Genomic DNA, 6,000 nt, shown 5'->3' with positions numbered 1-6,000 from the left:
TGCTGCTCGTTTTTGTAGTTTTTCCTAGACTTTTAATAGTTTACATTTCCCAAAATGTGTCTTCTGATATCAGTGCAGATGGCTACAAAAAATCAATACATGTGGTTTAAAAGCTTCCTGAAAATAACTTCCATTGATTTCAAGAAAACTGAGTGCTGCTTAATTAGAAACAGTAAGCTGTGCTTTATTTCTTCCCTCAAACAACACTTCACATCAATATAAGATTTAAATGATATCAATGATGTTTGTCGGGTTGATGATTGTCCTTGCTTTTTTGAGTGTATCTGTTAGTCTAGATAGCAAAATTAGCCTGATCATTTATTTTTTAAAATGAAACTGAAAAATAATTTGGGTCTGGTGAAGGCTGCAGTGTTACTTTTACCTACTGGTGGATTACATGACCTGACAGGCTGATTTAGATTGCAAAATTAGTATAAAAAGGTACACATGTGTGTGTGTGTGTCTGTGTATGATTCACCAGGCTACTCAGCTCTGGCTGGACAGGGTTCACAGTTCTAACTGCTATCTGAGAAAGCACAGTTACGCAAGAGTTTTTTTTCCTCCTGTCCTGTCCAGCAGTGTAGCAAACAGAATTGTTGTCTTAAGGCCAAAAAATGCCAAACAGATTTACTTTCACAAGTGCAGCATTAAGGCACTTGCTATAATGATCCACTCGATAGTCGTATTTAATCAGAACTTTATGAGGATTTTTTTTATTTTGGGTTATTACAGCCACAACAGAAAAGATTGAAGGGCAGAAAAGAAAAAATAAGTAAGAATGTGAAGCTGGTGAGAAAGTTAACAGAAGCAAACACTGCGAATCTGCTTCAACACTTGCTGAGAAAATAAAAGAAAACAGCAAAGAAACATCAGCAACAACCAACATGCAAAAACAACAGTGAAGACCCAGGCCCCACAACATCCAGGCCCTGCTGGGAGCTGGCTATGTCAGAGCAGACCGAGCTCCGGCCCCGGAGACCTGAGACCCAAGGACACCCGACAGAGCCAGTGGGCCCGGGTCCCGCTATGGAGCCGCTGGGAGTAAGCCAGTACACACCCGAGCACCCAGCCCTGGACACTGGCAGATGGGGATACCAGCCACTTGCCACTGGTTTTCTTTCACAGGGGAGGTCTGCTATCTGTCAAATTAAGATGCATTTCAGCAACCAATAAACATCCCGCCACGCTGTGCACCCATGTCAACCTTATCTCATGCAAATGCTTAAGCATTTTAACAACAAGACGAGTGAAGAACAAAAAAAAAGAAAAGAAAAAAGAACAGGGATAAAGATTCTGGATTTGGCAGAGTGTGTGGTGGAAGCTGTCAGATATGCCTTCCAGAAACTAGGTGCTCATTAGCATACTTCATTGGGCTAAATATAGTCCTAATCCAATGCTGAAGGGCAAACAAACAAATCGCACACAGCATGCGAGTGTGTGTTTGGTGGGTGAGGCATTTAACAAATTCTTCACCCCTGAAGTATTTTGGCATGACAGCACAGTTTGTGTAAAAAAAAAGAAAAGAAAATCACCTCTGATGGTTGACATACAGTTTATGACCCTTTTGGAAACGTTTACTATGCTGCCTGTGACAGTGCACACTGCAAATGACTGCAGGCCTCAGTGATGCCAAGGGAATCTGTTAAAAGGTCACAGGCAAAACAAGTAGCTTGGCTGGAGGGAGGACATGCAGTGACAAGGAAGCACGTGTCGAAGATGCATAAAGCTTCTGGGACTTCAAGAGTCTTTGAGACTCATTGGCTTAGTTTGCACAAAAGGACTAAGATGTACGCAGCGTTTCCCTCAGCGGTGCGCTCTGAGTGGCATTCTGTCAGTGCATGTGAAACAGGAGCAAAGGATGTGTGGTGAGGTATATGCTTGATGTGATTATAGTGTGACTCACAGAGGGTGGCTGGCTTATGCGTGAAGAGATATATGACAGAGCAGTTCACAGATGCATGTTAATGCCAGGACCCAAAGGAGACAATAGGCCCGGTTGAAAATGCTTCAGTTTAGTACAATTCGCTGCAGCTTGGTTTTGTCACATCTATAAATATTTGATGTTTCTCTCCTAAACCGAAACCAACCCACAGCTGAAGTGACTTTGCACTGCACAAGTGATGTTATTTGGTGGTGTGAGTAATAAATGAGCATGTTTTATAAGAGGCAAGGATTTGCCCAGCATACTCTCACACTGTCAGCTGGTTGAGTTGCATATTTGTGATACAGTCCTTAAGCAAAAGCATTAAGCAGAACTTTCTAGTGCTAATCTGGTAATTGAAAATTTTGTTGCAATTTTCTGCATCAGCCAAAACATATAAACCACAGTCATCTACAGGCAGGCAAAAACTGGACAGCTCTCTTTCCTGTTCTAGTACTGTTTTGCTGCGTAGGAGGGAGAGGAATCATGAAGGTTACCAACTCAATGAGCAGGAGCAATGGATAAAGAGAGCGAGAGAAAGAAAGAGGGAGAGAGAAATAGAAAGATAAATTTAGAATACAAGCTCATCTCTGCATGAGGTAATTCGGTTTCCCACAGTTGCCTCTTTCAGATGCTGGTGAACTGTGCATTATACAGTCAAGCATTATTTTATGATTTGCAGTGCTTGTTTTTCCAGCACTGCAAGTCTTTGACACACAGTGCCATCTTTATTGAGAGCACACAAAACTTTTTGCACTCTTGCGCTCTCTTGCAATGTTACTATTTTCTCAGGTAAAATCACACTTTGTTTTGTTGCTGCATAATGCATGGGGTATTGGACACATGAATAAGCTTGCTGTAATTTAATCTGTATGATTCACAGAAGGAGGCTTCTTCATTGGTTTAGGAATTTATTCAAACACTGTTTGTCACTAATTTGCTATCTGTTTTTATTGTCTTCTCTTATTTGCTTTCACAACACACATAAAGAGGTTTCATGTGAATGGCAGTCAGCCTACTACTTTAAACATGACTGCTTGAAGTCAAGAAAAGGGCTTTTTTTAAGGCTTGATATCCTTTTAAAACAAAGTGCTTCTTGGTAACAGAGCTCTCAGAGAAAGCCAACCCATGCATTCATTTGAAGCCATTGTGTGGAAGTATTGATGTTATCTCTATCACTGACGTGGGATATCTCACACACTTTCTCTCGCCTTTCTCCTACTCATTCAAAGCTTCTCAAGTGGGCTTAAATCCACCACGAGTTCAAAAACAAGCATCAGTTCCACCCCCCTTTTCCTAAACTTACCACTGTGATATAGAGATAAGAGACAGAAAGACTGGTTCTATGTCATAACTGAATAAAAATATATTTCACAAAGTTAGAAGTTGTAAAAAAATACTCTGAAGAGACTAGACAGTACTCCAGAAAAGTCTTGAGACACTCGAGTTCCTTTATATTTTTCTTCCAAGGAGCCACTCTTTCTTGTGATTTTTTAAAATTGCTCTTAAGGAACAGTTCCCAAGGATTTCTGATGGCTTGTATCTTGCCACTTTCCAATTTTTTAATTTTATTTTCATAAGTGACCTAACAATGACCCGTGAATCATTCAGTGCAGTGCGCCGTTAAATATTTTGAGTAAATGAATGACAAAAGAAAAGGTGACAGGCCTAACTAAAAAAGATCTATTGCAGATGAACAGTATCTAAAGTCATGAACTTCAGAAATAATAAAAAAAATCAGCAAACACCTGACATAGATGCATCTGGCCCCTCAGTTGATCCGTCTACTGCTCACTGAAGCCTCATGGAAAATGGTGGCTGTGAACAAGCCATTCGTAAGGAAGGAAAACAGGAAGAAAAGGATGGGGTATGCCAGATTACACAAGAAGTTGGTTAAAATCAGTGGCAACAGATCTTATACAGTGATTTGAACCTAAAAACCTTGGTTCAAATATTAGTATGTACAGTGGAGGTCAAGGAGTGTCTACAGCCATCTGTAAAACATTGTGGAGGCTCTGTCATGGTTTGGGCCTGCATTACAACAGTGCTGTTGGGGATCTTGTCAAAAATTGTGAATCCAGAAAAGTACATTTTGATACACCCTGCAGTACCATCTGGAAAGCATCTGATTGGGAACGCCTTCATTTTTCAGTGTGTAAATGATCCCCTTTGTCCTTTAAGAAGCTCAGAGAACTCTACATACTATTACATACTATTATACAGATACAAAAAGTAAAGAAACCTCTCAGATAATCTGCCTGTTTTGTTAAAAATCGGCATTGCTCTTATTTCCACTATCAGGATAAGCTTGCAAAGTGGTTACACTTTTCTAACGCTTCTCTCCCACACATACAGTAAGTAAGTTCTGTTCGTGTATCACTGCAGTATTAATGTAGAAGCAATGTCTGACAATGACGCTAAAAGGTTACTGTTAATTAATCCAACAGTGTATGCTCCATTGGTTTGTACAATGGTGTTTGAAACAAGGCCTTGAGTGATAGAATTGGCTCAGAGGACATTAGGAAAAAAATGCTCCAGGAGTTTCCAACATGAAGCAATCCTTTGAATTTTCTTTTATGGTTTCTCTTCTATGGTTTGGAAAAACTAGTGCATTGCTCACTATCACAGGCGTGTTGGCATCATTAGATGTACGGTCACAGTCACAGTCTGGTAATTTATGAACTATGTGATCAGAACTGGTGACATCTTTATCAGGTCCCAGTCCCTCTAATGATGTTGCTTAGCAACAGGGAGATGACCCCAAAAATGAGACAACCACTCAAGCGTGAAACAGACAGAAATGGAGATCCCTTGGTTTATTATAGCGACATATGAACAGTACTACTGTCGCAGGTCGATTCCCCCTGACCCCTCCCCTTTTGAGCCTTAATGTTGAGTTCTCCAACAGGAAGTAGTTAGACATAGTTTGTTCATCTTTGCTTTACTGTTTAGAATTATACAGAATTAGAATTTCATTGACATAATGTGAGCTATGAGCAAAAACAGTAGCCCACCATAAGAAAAAAAAAACTTCACCCAATTATTCTGAAAGATTTTCTGCATTAGAAAACTTTGTCAGCCAGGTGCTGGCTATCGCTTCATATTTGCCTCACCACACAATCTTATCAGCATGAATATTTTGTATTCTTAGTGTTGTACTAATGCTTTATTAACTTTAACACCGACTAGTTCCTTCAGTATGTTTGGTTCTTCCAGGTTGTCTGTTCTTCTTAGCAGGTAAATTTGAGGGAGCTCAATCTGCAGCCACACTCTACAGCCATAGAAATCCTCATCAAAGGCTGCCATCGACATCAAAGGGCAGACCTCTGTCTACTGGCTGGAAAAGGCAAAGGTTTCACTGTCTCGCTCTGTGCCTCCATCTGTCTGTATCATTCAAAACTCGGGAAACAGATCATTCCTCAACTCGCAGTGCTATCGATTTTCTCTTTTTATACATCTTTAAAAGTTTTTGTGTTGACTTAACGGTGGAGTGTGTGGTGATGATGCTGTCCTTAACATAAGGGTTGCAGCATATTTGTGTTCTAAGAACAACATAGCTGCTTTATGAAGTTCAGAAAACTTTTTTATGTGGATTTGCAACTACTTGAACTACAGACTGTATAACTGACTTGCAGCAAACAAATTTTCATCATGAACAAACAGCAGACTGAATTACGTCACCGCGTAGATTGCAATTGGTTCCTTTCCTCCATCTGAAGCTGCATTACATAACGTTTTCTAACACGTTCACTGCTGGATTCAAGCTTCTGTTCTGACTAACACTGCAGGGAAAGATTCCCAGGAAACCCAGCAGACCACGTGCACAGCTGTGTGTGCCTTCTGCTGATGTGTGTAGCACACGCAAGCGAAGGAGTTAAATTGCAGCCTTTCACAGAAGACAGAGACAAAGAGGGAGAGAAAAGATATAAGTGACACGAACCCGTCTTTTACCAGTGGGAGCTTCAAGGGAATGAAACGAGGGGAGTCATTACAGTATCATGTAAGAGGAGATTTGAATGCTTAATAAGATATAATTGCAGCAGGGAGACATAGTTGCTAAAAATGGGACAATGGGGTTG

This window comes from Pelmatolapia mariae, linkage group LG14 (assembly GCF_036321145.2).
Source record: "Pelmatolapia mariae isolate MD_Pm_ZW linkage group LG14, Pm_UMD_F_2, whole genome shotgun sequence".
Taxonomy (NCBI): domain Eukaryota; kingdom Metazoa; phylum Chordata; class Actinopteri; order Cichliformes; family Cichlidae; genus Pelmatolapia; species Pelmatolapia mariae.
The sequence above is the reverse complement of the archived record's forward strand: the minus strand, read 5'-3'. Positions refer to the sequence as shown.